The sequence below is a fragment of the Perissodus microlepis genome, chromosome 7 (assembly GCF_051167445.1).
Source record: "Perissodus microlepis isolate ML-2025 ecotype Zambia chromosome 7, ASM5116744v1, whole genome shotgun sequence".
Classification (NCBI taxonomy): Eukaryota; Metazoa; Chordata; class Actinopteri; order Cichliformes; family Cichlidae; genus Perissodus; species Perissodus microlepis.
In genome coordinates this window covers 16,702,477-16,717,531 of record NC_140467.1, presented here as the reverse complement: position 1 = coordinate 16,717,531, position 15,055 = coordinate 16,702,477, and the positions used below count along the sequence as shown (strand labels likewise).

General features: G+C 41.5%; 1 protein-coding gene across 16 annotated transcripts in view; it reads right to left on the bottom strand.

The window, feature by feature from the left end:
* LOC146382888 (neuronal cell adhesion molecule-like) overlaps positions 1 to 9,016 on the bottom strand; it is a 77,969-nt gene extending 68,953 nt beyond the window's left edge. For 7 of the 16 annotated variants that reach the window (XM_084933863.1, XM_084933876.1, XM_084933875.1 and 4 more), the window contains exon 1: positions 8,797 to 9,015. The gene's annotated coding sequence lies outside the window, so the exon portion shown is untranslated. Of the gene's footprint in view, positions 1 to 8,791 lie in introns of all 16 variants that reach the window. The other 9 variants (XM_084933878.1, XM_084933880.1, XM_084933881.1 and 6 more) reach the window with 3 other exon arrangements.
* Between the last annotated feature and the right edge of the window lie 6,039 nt (positions 9,017 to 15,055).

The window sequence follows — 15,055 nt, the reverse complement described above, 5'->3', positions numbered from 1 at the left end:
TGTTTGATTTTAACTTAATTTACACCATATATTTTTTACGTGACTCAGCTATCCACGCAGTTGAGTGGGTGGGTAGATTCGGTTTGTATGGATTTCATTGCCAACACCCCCTCTAGTCTTCCCCGGCTTCAGATTATGGGAGTAGAGTTATCACAATCTCCCAGGACCAGGTTTTGGGTGCAGGGCCAGGGTAATCCTACGGAGTTTGACTTAGGTGCCTGAAGCTTAATTAGATTTTTTTTCACTGCAGATGACTGTGGAGAATCCAATCAAGTTGACCTCCATGTAGTTGCCCTATTGTGGACTGATTAAGCGCTACATCAGCGAACAACGCCTGATTTTAAAAGGCAGCAGTGGAAGAAGAAAACCTAAATTCATAAAATCTGCAAGCATATAATGAATGCTACTGGGCTGTACCACTGGGTATCATTGTATAAACTTGTAAGCTCTTGAGATACACGCAAACCTAACCCAGATCCAAATGCAAGTACGCATTACAGACATTTCTGGGAAATCATTAATGGTCTCATCTAATGTGTGAATAATGACAAACAAAAGTAAAGGTTACCAAATGGAGAAACGAAATCTATGAAAAGTCATATAGAAAAGACTTAAAAAGGAAATGAAATAAACAAAGAAAAAAAACAGAGGCAGAAACCAAGCCAGAGTGGTGGAGATCCATGCATAATCTGCTCTCAGGGCACGACTGCTCCTTTTTATTTTTAAACCCCATACCTACAATCACGGATTATAAAACAGGTTTAAATAATTCCATAAGCACTGTGCATATCATGATCTCAGGCACAGGCTTTGGAAACCTACAGTTTTAATCATGATCCTTCAATCGGGGAAAACTGAGATTTTAACTCAGATAGCAGCTTGACTGATTATGTAAAAGCCTCTGATGTGCACAGCTTATGTAAAAAATAAATGTATAGAGAAATCTAGGAATACTTCAGAATGATCCGACCCCCACCTCCCTCTGAGTACATTAACAATTTAATCCATTATTCCAAACCAAACACATTTCATGAAAGCAGCAGAGAACATCTAAAGAATGCCCTTTGCCTTATGCATTCCCTTAAATGTCAACTACAATCAAGATATTGACAGCAGAACTGTGAGCTATATGAAATCCACCTCAGAGTGAAAGTGTGCTATTTTTCTCTTGTATCTGTGGAGGCGTGCTCCCTGTCATGCAGTAAGCCCTTTGAGTAACATGTCCACTGTGGCTCCACTCATTGAGAGATGTGGTCATTGTGCCTTGAGCCCCTGAGAGGCCCAAAAACCAGCCAACCTTGAAGACCCGAGCATTAGGTCTGCCTCAAACCAGAATCTTTTTAGCTTGTACCGGCACAATGCTGACCAACACCAACACCAGGAATGCCATTCAATGCCAAGGTCCAAATATAGTGTGAAAATGTAAAGAAAATAGTAAACAAAGATTATTATTGAGACTTTTTCTTTCTTTGAGAGTCTGCATTAGGTTTTTAACACCACAGGGCTCTGGCTGTCAACAATGGCACATTGACAAAGCCTCATTGATATTTCCACATGGAGAACTGAAAAAAGCCTAGTGTTCGCCCAGACGGCTCTTAGTCACACTAGACATTTGATTGGGTTATCAGGCCAGCCAGCCACAGCGGAGATCCTGATAAATGAAGTTGCCATGCCCATTCTCCCTTCCTCACAGATGGGCCGAACTAGCCCACAGAAAGGAATGATCTTACTGACAATTACATTCTTCCAGTTTCTGAAGATGCACAGCACTGAGAATCCAGCACAGGACTGAACACACAGAGATTATACTGATTGCTATTCCATTGCTCGCATTTGATTCTAAATTGCTCTGGCATAATACCCTAGAACACCAGAGAGGATGACCTTGGGTTTTAGTTAATAAATCAAATTCACAGGCTTCCCATAGTTGAAAAAATTATGCTTTTGATATAACAGGAATTTTAAAATGCTTGAGTCTACTTGAATATACTGAGTAATAGCAGCTTGAGATTTAATTTGAATTTAAACTGATTTAAAAATTTTCCGTGCAGAGGAAATATTTCCAGGCTCCTTCTTCCTGCACTTGGGTCCAGCAGGGGACACAAGTGCTGCTATTCACCATTATATTCTAGTCCAAGATTAAATGATGATTTTCTGTATTGATGGTGTTAACATTTTTAGAGTAAAGGGGCAGAAATACATACTGCATTCGACACATTTTAACATTCGAGGTTCTGAATAAAAAAATATTTGACATTTTTATGTGATCGTATTGTGTCAAGGGATCAGCTGACAAATTTCCAAACTAAATTTTATAAAAACTTAACAAAGCCAACATCCCAGAGATTATTGCACATCACAGTGGGACTGTGACCAGTGTGGAAAAGCAGAATCAGCTGCAGCTGCAATGCAGAGTGAGTAACAGTAATGGCAAACATGCATGATGCTCGTTATTGTTTCAAATAATGGATGGCCCATTTGAACCTCTGTTAACATGTGGTCCGCGGATCGCTCTGCCGATTGGTTTAAAGGCAGGAAAAGGGATTTGATGTGGCAGCATCACTAAATTTGATGAGTCTAATGGTTTTCTGACCTCAATCTTCCCTAATCATTCTGAAGCCTGGACAAAGATTATCTGGTTATAGATTATGTTTTTTTACACTACATGTGGACGAAAAAAATAGCAGCTGAAGTCAACACTGTGTGCTTTTGATATCTCTGTGAATGTGTACATTTATCTGCTCTACAAAGGAGGAATCGGAGATCCTCCCTTTGATTTGTTTGCCATCTTATTCCTCTGTCTCCCCAAGAACTGCTTTTTTTCCCCAGGATTCCTGTGGTTGTATTTGGGAGGTTTAAGGGATGAAAAAGAGGGGAAGAAAAGCTCATTGGTCTCAGCACTGCAGAAACGGCATCCAGAGCCAAACTGTCATCCCACTTGGATTAAGGGCCCTTCAGTGGTGGCTGCTGAGCTTCTAACATGGTATCTTACCCTCAGTCAGGGTGTGGGAGGGGGTAGAGGGGTGGAGCAGAGGGTAAGGGCATTAGAGCGCCTGGCCTAAATAAGACCTCGAGGTCAGCGAGTCCTGAACCATGGCAAAGCCACTTTGTGTTTCCATGTCAACTTTATTCATGAGCTGACAGCAAAGTGTCTCCTTCTTTTCCTGTTGATTCGCTGTTGCATCATGCGCTGGGGCAACAAAGATAATCTAAGCCTTTGCTCTGCTTATCTCTGCAGACCCCCACTTCTGCAAATTTTGTTGGATGCAGTGTTCAACAAGAGACTAGTAACGCTGCGGAGGCTTGGGGATTGCGGTGGATTTTTGGCACGGTACAGGCCAATTTTATAAGCAGAGAAAGAGCTGTGGTGATGTATTTTCTGAGCTATTAGTCTACACAAGTGGGCTGCATCGCAGTGCCAACAAAGAGTGGGATGTGCAACGCGTTGTTTTTTTTTCTCCTTAAGCTCTATGCAAATAGGAAGAAGATGGAAGCTTGAGAATGGAGCAGAAAAGCTTTCAAGTGCACACTGTTCCTGTATTCCCTGAAATTTTGGCCAGCCTGCACCCTGCCAGTGGAGCAATGCCCACCTCCTGTTGTTTTCAGGACAGGAAAGGGAAGCACCGGTCGTTGTTATGTGCTGCCACTCGGCCACCAGCTACCTCTCCAACATCTGCTGCCCATCCAAAGTTGGCCAGAGCTTCAACAGGCCCGAGGCTGTCGCTCCAGCAAGGACTGCCTCTCCAGCCCTCTTCAGCTGTTCAAAGAGAGGCTCCAACACCACAGTTTCTATTGTGGATCTCCTTCAGCATAACCCCTGCATCACCCCTCCCCAGCATTATCACCACCCCCACCCACCCACACACATACTGCAAGGCAAGAGGCAATAAAAGCCTCCCTGCCAGTAGAGAAAGAGAAAACAGACCCCCTTTGTTCCCCCCTGCCCATTCTCAGCGTCCATGGAGGTACATGATCCACGCCTCCTTCCTCCCCCTTGGAACCCCAAAAGCTTGAAAACACTCCCACTTCTTCCTTTTCCTCCCTCCTCCTCCCCTAGCCAGTAGCAACGAAGCAACGCATCTGATGAGATCTCAGAAATTGCACTCCTGGAACAAACATCGAGTTGAATTTCCATATGTTCCCATTGGATCTCTAAATTCCAGGTTGAGTGGTTCAGATCACCTAGTTAACAAGGAGGTCTAAAGGGGACAGAGACAGAGCATAAAACCTGCAACATTACGTTCCATTATCGCAATGTCCCATTTCAGAAGGGTCTATTGCTGTCACCCCCCTGGCACTTACTTCGGACGGAGAAGAACATCCTTAAATGCTTTGTACTTATTAAAGGGGGTTGATAACCTGACATGAGTAATATTAGGGTTCCCTTGGCAACCTTGAGTGACTGGGCTTGATGACCGTCATGGTGTGAAGCTCCAACGTAATGATTTGGTCACAGGGGGCCATCCAAGGAGGTCTTCACTGACCTCCATCCATCCAACATCTGTCCAACTACCTGCTGTCCAAAATCTATAGCCGAATTTAACAGCAAATCAACTTTTAATTCACTGAGCACAGCATCTCTGATCAGCAGGGCTTCCGAGTCGGGGCTATGACTAACAGCTTTTCCATCAGTGATTCATTTGATCTTCATTTAGTGATTTATTATTATTTGCTTTATGAAATCCTTAAAGTAACAATAATGCCTCTTTTTTTGTTGTTTCCAGAGCTTAATCCAACATAATTATTAACATACAGCTCGCTTTTTTTTTTATCCAAACCATAGCCAATGGTATTTAGTTTACTTCAAAAGATGACTAAATAATAATTCCTCACATTTGAAAAGCTTGAATTTACGCAAAAACAAACATGCTTAAAGGATGCTCATTGTTTTCTGTCATATACTGTTGCAAAGGCAGATGGCCAGTATGTGCTAAGTAATCCCTACTTGCCAAAAGCTCAGGCTTTAGACTGCTCTGTTTCAGATATTAGTGTGAGAAAACCTTAACATGTGTGAAGCTTGAATCAAAGCATTTTTATAATTTTACTTTTATTAAAATTATTAGAAACATGTCCAAACAGCTGATGATGAATTTTCTGTCTGTGCACCAATCGATCAAATTATCAGACCCTTGTGTCAGCTATTTAATGTGCTATTACAAGCAATGAAAGGAATCAACTACTGGTTCCAGTTAAAACCCGGAACCAATCCATTATGAGTTAAATGTGTCAAAGCTTTTGCACACCAAAGTCACATCCAAGTCTGTTTTTGTACAGTAATTAGAGTCAGGTCCAGGTATTTGAATTGATGATACAAACCTGTGCAAGCTTACTTTTTTTCCTCACATGTAAATCCAATCAGTAAACAACATGGGGATCAATAAAAAAAAAAATCTGACCTATAGGAAAACTCAGCAGTGGCACTGGTGTTAATAAATTCTCGTCAATATCCATAACAGCAAGAAGTAAAAGGAGAAGCCGAAACCAAGACATCTATCTAATCGAGGTTCACTTTGTACTTTTTACTTACTTCGTTTACCCATTTTTCTTAGTCATCTGTTGCCATTTAGTCCCGATAATAAAATACAAGTCTACGGTGTAAACACCAACAGTTGCAGCTGTGTGGAGGGATTCACAGGAATGTGTCAATTCCCATTAGAGCTGCTGCTTAACTGACTGTGAAACTCTAATTGTACCCACCAGCTTGCAACCAAGCCAACTCATCGAGAGAGAGACAGAGAGAGAAGGAAAGTAAAACATGGGCACATGTAATGAACATGTATGAATGCCTTTCTTTGCTTCTGCATACATTTGTCCAAATTACAAACAGTGAAAGTGATCAGGCAGCTGTGAAGCAGGCAGAGCACCGTTCCCTCTGTGGTATGATAATGAGGCACTCATCAGTCCCAAAATGAGACGAACATGCCTATGACAAGGAGGTCCAAATGATGTCAGTGTGCTGCGCTGCTGTGCGTGATAGCTCCACTGGGATGAAACACCCAGACCGCAGTGACACTAATGGGTAGGCATGGGCCTCCATCATTCCCCAGGGAATTTAGCCTCATCACAGCCGAGCAGCACGGCATTTCTATTCACAATGGCTGCTGGATCCTCTTCACTCGTGACACGAGAACACGTGTCGCCAGAACTCACTCAATCATTCAGTCAATCAGCTGGAGTGACTTATGATGGTAAATTATTGATTAGTGCGTGTGCACTTTTGCATGAAAAAGAAATTATTGCAGGGGGTATTTATGGTTGGCTTCAGCGCCTCAGTCATAATTTCTACAGGAACTGGAATCAATATCAAGATATTTGCTGAGATCTGGGAATATATATATATATATATATATGTAATGTGCGTGTGTGCGTGTGCGTGTGCGTGTGTGTGTGTGTGTGTGTGTGTGTGTGTGTATAGCATGTGCAGATACCAGATTTTAGGTAAAAACTGAAATAGATGAATTGCCAATTAATTTATTATTCCTCAATTAATCAGTGAACTCTTTTTTTTTTTTTAAACAAATGTCAAAGAAACTCGAGATGTTTTCTTGTTCCTTCATGCTTTCAGCGCTCAGACCGAGGTCTAAAATATCTTCTGTTCATCATCATATAGCATAAAATATTTCATTTGAGAAACTGCACCCAGAAAATTGTTGTTAATGTTGTATGATCTAAAGTTGCTATGCATGCTATATTTGTATCAAATATCAACTCACTGATGGATTACTGAATCATTTACTCCTGGTTCTAATGCCTAGATTCATGCTCGGTTGGCCTTAATTGTAGTAATGCCTTCATATTCCCATTTCCAGATTTTAGCACTTAGTTAATTCAGAACATACAAACTATGAAATGTCACATAAATGATTGTCAAGACTTGGAAAAAAGAGACACTTGTGATTAACCAGAAGCGACCTTTACACTGACAGGTCCCTCTTTCTAAACGTCTACTGAGACTAGCCATCTCCCACCCTGACTTCAGCTTCACTTTGCCGGAATCGTGTTATTGTTTCATCTCGGAATACGTGCTGCTTCCCTAAACAAGCATTACTCTGACATGACTCAAATGTACCCTTGATGAAATGGCAGGCTCTCGGGTTCAGACCAGTTCCTGAAAGAAATTATGTCATCATTACAACAAGTGACACAGAACAAATCTTCCTTTCTGTGAGGCACTTTGTTCTGGCCTGTGAATGTCCACGGACGGCTGCTTAGAGAAGGCGCGTTGATCACTTCTCACAGAATAGCCTGCGTTTTTCTGCAGCCCACAGAGAGAAATTGGTGGCATTTTCCCTCCAACACCCAAGCTTTTCCCATAGCCCCCGGAGCAAAGTTGCCCGTCGCTGGTTTTAGGTCAGCGTGCAGTGTGACTGACTGGTGCTCTCACAATAACTCTGGCCAACGTGTGTCATGATAATCCCTTAGTTATGCAAATCTCCCCGTCTAGAGTCATTTGTGATGAGTTTGAAAGTAAAGAAGGCAGCACAATGTAGGTCGCTATCTTGTCCCGATTTCTCCACATTTGTCAAATGAGGCTGAGATGTCATGTTAGCAGCATTCCAGTAGCTGTGGATTAAAGCCTCTCTGAGCTCAAACTACAACCTGATCAAGAGACTACCACAAAGCACACAAACTGTCTGGGACGTACATTTTTGCCGCCAGTTTTATGAATTAATGCAAACTAGACATAAGGCAAAGATAGAGGGATATTGTTATCGTCTTAACCAGATTAACTATAGTCTGCTTGGAGTGAATAAACATTACTAGAAAGTGTGTCAGGCTTTTCAGAGCAGTAAGCGCAAGGCAAGAGCTTCAGACAATAACACAGGGGTCATTAGCATTGCATTAATTTGGCCAGCTGAGCAGGCAGCGAAAGTGTGCAGTCAAGGCATGTGTGTCTGGGTGTATGTATGAGTGAGAGTGTCTGGGGATGAGCAGAGGAGGGGATGAGGAGGAGGAGGGGTGTTGTTGCATGATGGTGAGTTCCCCCCTTACTGAAGCTTTGACCAAGGGGCAGACAGACGGGGGAGGAGGAGGAGGTGGAGTGGGAAGACAGGATTGTGTGAAAATATGTTTGGGTTTTTTTCCAGCAAATGAATTGTTTTGACTGGTGGAAAAATGGTGTGAGATGAATTCTGTGAAATCTCAGGGGGGCCCTATCATAATCAGATTCAGTCCCATGAAGGGAAATTAGACTCTTCAAAGTGACTGGTCAGTCAAAACAACACAGAGTTGTGACATGAATATGAGGGGAATCAAACATGTGGGAAGCAAATCAGCTTATGAGGGATTGTGCGTGTATCCAGACAGCGATTTCATCAACACAGGACAATAAAAAGCAACTGTCAAGTACAGTAGAGCTGTCGATCTATCTGTGGGAATATCCACTATATCTACACCATGTGATTTGTGATGTGATGATCGAAGCAAAAAAGATCAAGTCCAAAGACAATATTCGCAAATAAGTGCCAATGATTTGTTTTTTGTGTTTTTCCCTTCAGCATCTTTAACGCGTCACGGTACGTGTCAACCCTTTGATTTGACAGTCGCTCACCGGAATATGTCCCACACCTTTTCGCTCTCTCTGACGATCACCTAACACGTAAAATATCACCCAGAACAGCGCGGCGTGTTATTTAAAATAAACCACTCCTGCACACTCCCACCCCCCGAGAAGGAGCTAAAAGAGGGGCAGTTTTTCTATCGGCATCCTTCCAACGTGCCACAAAACTCCTGTCAGTGAACTGTAAGCCACACGACACGTGCTTATTATAAATGGTCTAATTTAGCTCACCTTACCTCCTCCCTGGGCGGTGAGAAATACAAAACCCCTTCTGTGTCTTCAGCCTCCCGCGACAGAGCGAAGCCGTGAGCTGCGGTTATTCACGTGGAGTCCCCGCTCAGAGCGCCGAACCTCTTGCACTTGCCTCCGATGCCTCTCTCAGCCACCGGTCCTCTCCTCTCTCTCTCCCACCAGTTCACCGACATACAAACACACACACACACACAGGCGGGGGCGCGCAGCAGCACCCGGAGGCGTGCGCACGCCCATTGCGCGCACTGCAGCGCCGCTGCTGATGTATGGTGGCCTAAAGGCAGTGAACCATTCCAGAAAACTGTCATACAAATACATATAATAGTGCTTTATCCCCCCCCCCCGAAGCCTCAAAATCACAGATGGACAACATCTGGACAAGCTTTTTTTTTTTAAGATTTTCTTGTAATATAAAAAAGCCAGACTGTATATTTTAAAGGCCAAACGATGATCCTTTTTATTATTATCTAAGAGCGGGGAGTGGCTTTTTCATTTAACTGCTTTCTCGCTGTTTGCTTTAAAAAGGCGGCAAGTACAAGAAAAGCTCAACACTGAAATACGTACAATTCTTTTTTCATTAATCGGGCTGAAAAATTCCAGCTGTTCTGGAAACTAATTGCTTCCAGACAGTTGCATGTTCTGATGCATGATAGTTTTTCCTGCAGGCAGGTTTGCGCTTATAACCATGTAGCAGCAGCCCGTGGGATCAACTGAGACCTTTGCCGGATGAGGTCATGTGACGTTAAAAGGCACACTTTTATCTCGGACTGCTCTCTCTGCATTACACACATGCATTATCCGAGGCTTAGCAATGGTATCCATCTGCAGCCGTGGAATCACACAAAGAGCAAGTGACGTAGTTTTAAGCCCGGTTTTGGCAAAGAGACAGTTTGTGGTCTGCCATGCAGGAGCCGGTTGACTGAGATTAGCTAAAATTAGGTTGTGGCATAAGATGAAAACGGGTTTATAACGTATATGTGAAATCACCTGAGGGAAAAACCCCCCCAATTATGATCGTAAAAAGCTTAAAGAGCTACAGGATCAACTTTAAGCTTGGAAGGCGCCAGTCTCCCACCGCAGTACACTATTTTCCAACTTAGCCAACATCCCCTCTTTAGCTATATGCGAAGAGTTTCTTTGATTTGCTTATATAGTGTTAGAAAAAGACAGAAAACTGAGGCAGAGAGAGGAGTGTCATTTCTGGGCGTGATTCCCCAGTGGCAAACGCTCCAATATCCTCCCCGTCATCATCTTAAGGGGGCCAGGGAATTCTCACCAACATTTGCCTCCCCACACGGGGAAAATACTGTAATTGTCATTGCCTCTTATTTAAAACTGCCTCCAGACATGTCTGCATACGTCTTGAATCTCATTAAAATATTCTCTTAATTTCCCCCATGCAAATTATCTGTAAAATACTCAAAGGGATTTTCACAAGTTCAAGGATACAGCACCACTGAGGCAGAGTATATAACACTTTGAAAGTTGCAAAGTGAACGCCGTCAAGGCTTTGTGTTGAAAAGCAAAACCCATTAGAGGAGACGCTGTGTCTGCCTCACTGGCATCGCCAATTACGGTGCCTTTTACTACAGTGGATCCTTGAAGTCCTCTGCTCACTCAGATGCAAAACTTTACGGCACAGATACTGTGCGGGAGAGAAAGTCATCTCTCTGCGTGTTTACTCCACTATTATTCTTTATTCTGTACAGAACAAACCGTGCACGGCACCAACAAGCCAACCATGAAACGATGTTGTCCACATCAGAGGTAATTATTAACTCACAGAGCTTGAACACAGGTCAGCAGCCCAAATCCTATAGGAAAACACAGCAGTTCAAAAAACAGCATCAGACATCAGATGCTCCATTTTTTCCAAAGTTTTCGAACTTATTCACAATTTGTAAGTGTAGTCAGTGCCAGTGCTTCAAATAGGGTGTGACTGAATGCAGTGCAGTGGCATTTGTTTGCACTGGTTTGGTTGTTCTCAGGTTAAAGCTGGGATATTAATAAAATATGTGATTGGTCCTTATCTGGGAATGAACGGGGAAATTTATATGATTTGTTATTGCTGAAATAAATGTTACTTATTCATTTATTTCCACTGGATATTTTTATTTTAAATTTCAAGTAAGTTGTTGACCGTCATACAAAGAGCCGATGAACCCCTAACACTGTTCCTCTGCTCGGTGTATTGGCTGTGCATCACTCTATCAGTTGCTTTTTTTCCCTTTCAAAACATTGCTATCATGTTTTTGCAATTGAGCGGCTTAAATCTTATCTTAACATCATTCGTCAGCTCCAAAACTAATTAAGTGCTAATGAGCTCTGTTTATTAGCTGCAGATAAATGTGAGGTGTAATTGAGCAGCAGCCACTTGGAGGATAAACCGTTGTTACATGAAAGCAAAGATGATGTCAAAATCTCCTCAGGATCCATTTCGGGTATAGACCAAAGAAACATATTCATGTTTACAGTCTGGAGGTTTGGCCAAAGGTGCAAAAGAAATCAAATTACTGATGTAATTACAGCTGCGGGACAAGTTCATGAGTCAGAGCTGTTTACATCAGAGGAGGATGCATTTCCTCTCTGTCTGCTGTGTAATTACATTACATGACTTCTCTATATTGAGAGGGAGCAGCCTTTAAAGTCTGTCTAACCATGTTAATACACAGGGGGCAAAAACCTGATGGGAATTTACAAATACAACATAGGGACAACCTGTGGATGTTAGTCTTCATGTGACTTCATGGCCATTCAATATGGTGTTCTGGATTTCCCATTAGAAAGCTACCTTTGCTCATTTATCACTATGCTCCTTGTAAAATTAGTAAAATAAGTTGCTGCTGAAATAAAAGAAAAAATTCTCTTTGTTGTGGTGACTCGTTTCAACCACAGGAATGGGTTTTTTAACTATCTTAAAGGCTAAAGAGGACTTAAAATGGTTAAAAAAAAATCCCTAATAATAATAACAATCATAAAATTAAACGTAAACTTAAAATTCCTGGCATCCCAGTTTTATTCTGGGGGTTTAATCCTTATTTATGTTTTACTGTGCCTACGTGCAGCTCTGCTCATCCTTTTTATCCTTTTTCCTGTTTAAGGCCACCTTCTTTACTTCCCCTCTCACTGATATCACACAAAGAGCCAAGAGTACAAAAAAACCCTGAGTTTCAGAAACTGAGTTCTGAGCAGCCTAAGCTTTTTTTTTTTTTTTTAACATAAATGATACACTGATCTTATTATCTGAAACTTTTGCTATTTTTAATATGAGCATCCACCACTTTAACAGTATACAGTTATGGTCAGTAGTTTTCATACACTCATGGGAATCATGGCATGAATGTCATGGTAAAAGGCTTTTAAAGATTTCTTTAAACTGTTTAAATTGTTATTATATCCAGGATAGGATACCACATCTTTAATTACATATTTAATGACCTTTAAAAAGAAGAATTGGGTGCACAAATCTGAATTTATTCTGGATATTCCCTAATCCACACAGGGTCAAAGGTAAACACACACACACACACACACACACACACACACTGATATTTGGTTAAATGTCCCTTAGCAGGTTGCACCTTGACAGAAGACTTTTGGTTGCCATCAATAAGCTTCTGGCATAATTCTGGTTGCATACTTGAGCACTCTTCTGGGCAGAATTGGCTGAGTTTATTTAAAGTGTTTGGTTTTCTGATAAAGATCTGGCTTTTAAGCACATCTACATAATGTCAACAGGGCTGAGGTCAGACTGTTGGGAAGGCAATCCCAGCAGCTTAATGCTAGCCTGCTTTATCCATTTCCAAATCAGTTCGGAATGTGCGTTTGGTATCATTGTGCTACTGGAACACCCAGTTGGGTTCAAGTTTCAACCATGTAGCTGATTCGAGGTGAAGTGATCTTGTCAAGTTAAGACAATGTAGAGCCTTCAGCAACACTTATTAATAAGTCAGTATGTTTACGTTTGGCCTGTGTGGAATAAACTCAAATTGTTCTCCCAATTCCCAAAGCTTGTGATGAGTGTATGTAAACGTCTGAGCATAACTGTATATGGCAGACAATAGTAAAAGTATAAGTAGTCAATTTTTACCAGATTCAGTACTTAAATAAAAACAACTAGAGTATAAAAGGCATGCTTAGCTTTAACGATGGGTTGCTGTATGAGCTCTATACCAGACTTGATGTGAAAAGACCTGCCTTGTGAATTTACACCCCCCCCCCAAAAAAAAAAAATACCCCAAAACAAAAACAAATCTACTGCTTTTGCCTTTCAGGAATTTAGATGCACTCTAAACTTCTAGAATGGGATTTACTTGTACGAGTCTTCTTGTTTACATACTAGATGTAACACAAAATCCTTGCTTTCGGTAGAATCTGCATAAGGCGAAAGTAAACAAAACATCAGCATCTGGTAGCAAAAGCAAAAGGCTGTTTTTGTACACAGGAAAGAACTCGTGCCTTTTCCTCAGACTCAGATCCAGCATAATGACTTGCTCCCAACACTATAAGCAAAAAGCTGAAATTACTTTAACTATTTAATCCAGGAAGCCAGAGATGATTTACATAGTGATTTTCATGATTGTTTATGAAACTGTTTTTATGCTATATTCATTCAGCGCCACCATATTGCTTTTATTTGCTCTGCCCTTCTGTTAAATTCTAGATAAAACAACATATTTGAATGACCTATAAGGTGTACCATTTCAGACTACCAGCGACACTGTTTGTTGTGTCCTCTACTGTCTTTGGCCACGGATATGTTTTCATGCGTGTAAGCAGTTGGTGGAGAGCTGTGTCAGAGCACTGTGTTTATGCTGCAGGGAAATACCATCCATCACTGGCCAGAGCTTTTACCCAGGTGCCTGAGCACAGCCTTGTACAGTCATCTCGGCTCACCTTCTTCTCTGTTATGACAGGCAGCTCAGGGAAAGGCCTTCAAATTATATTCCCATGGAAAATACACCCCTATTTTAAAAAAAAAAAAAAAAATAGATATATTTGAGAGAAAAAAAGCGCACACTCACACTGACCACACGTATATCTCTCCTCGCACCGCTGCTCAGAAGTTTGGGGTCACGAAATGTCCTCATTCTTGAAAAGAAAGTGTGTTTGTTTTACCATGAAAGAACATTAAATTGCATTGAATTAAATGGTTAGTTCACAAAGCCAAGATGTTTTTCCTAATTCAAGTTTATCATGCTAAAATACTAGTGGATCATTTAAAAAAAAAAAAAAATCGAGTTATACTGGAACAACTGCAAACTCTTGTCTGAGCTTCTGGAGCATCAGTATTTCTAAGTTATGACTGTAATCTTGAAATGCCAAAACACAAAAAGACTTTGCCTTTGAAAGCCATCACAATATTCCTGTTAAGTATTCTTGAGGAAATGAAGGCTAATCCATGCAGGAAATTGACATCAAACTGAAGATTTCATACAATGATGTGTGCTCTTCACTGAGCAGTGCCAATTGGCTAGAACAGAATGACACAAATAGAAAAAGAATGGGGAGGCCTCGGTGCACAACTGGGCAAAAATAGACAAGGAACAGGAACTTCAGACGATGCTGGTCCTTTAGGCAGGATTGCAAAGAAAAAGCCATATCAGCGACCGGCCACTGAGAGAAGTGATTAAGGCCGGCCAGCGAGTCCAGATACTGGGAAGAAAGTGTTACTTACACACACAGATCTAAGTTAGAGGCATTTGGGCCAAACAAAACACCATCTGTGAGATGCAGAACAAAGGAAAAGATGCTTTAGGGTTACTTGAGTTCATCTTTCAAGCATGGTGGAGGAAATGCAACAATTTGGCTACAGTAATGTGTGAAATCTGTGCGGGATAAAAGGGATCTGAAACAAGGGAACAGCTTGTGGGAGGCACTTACATGATCGAGGGTTTAAATGTCTCCAGATCTCCTCACCAAACTCACAGCTAGGATGGGAGTGCAGAATTGTGTTAGAACAATTCTTTAAGTTACATGTAAAGAACTAAACTACTCATATTAAAATATATATCCTGTTCACGTGTTTCCATGGAAAATGTGAAATTTTCTGTTTGTGACCTGAAACCTTTGAGAGATACTGTATTATGTGCCCAAGTAACAATTTTTCAAATCAGAATGAGCTAATCAAGCCAAGCACCCTGGACAGTGAGCCAAGAAAGTGGGGGGTGAATATCACTTTAGATCTCTGCAGTCGTAATTACGCAGTCGTGAGTACTTGATAGCCTCTTCCCTCCACCTCCT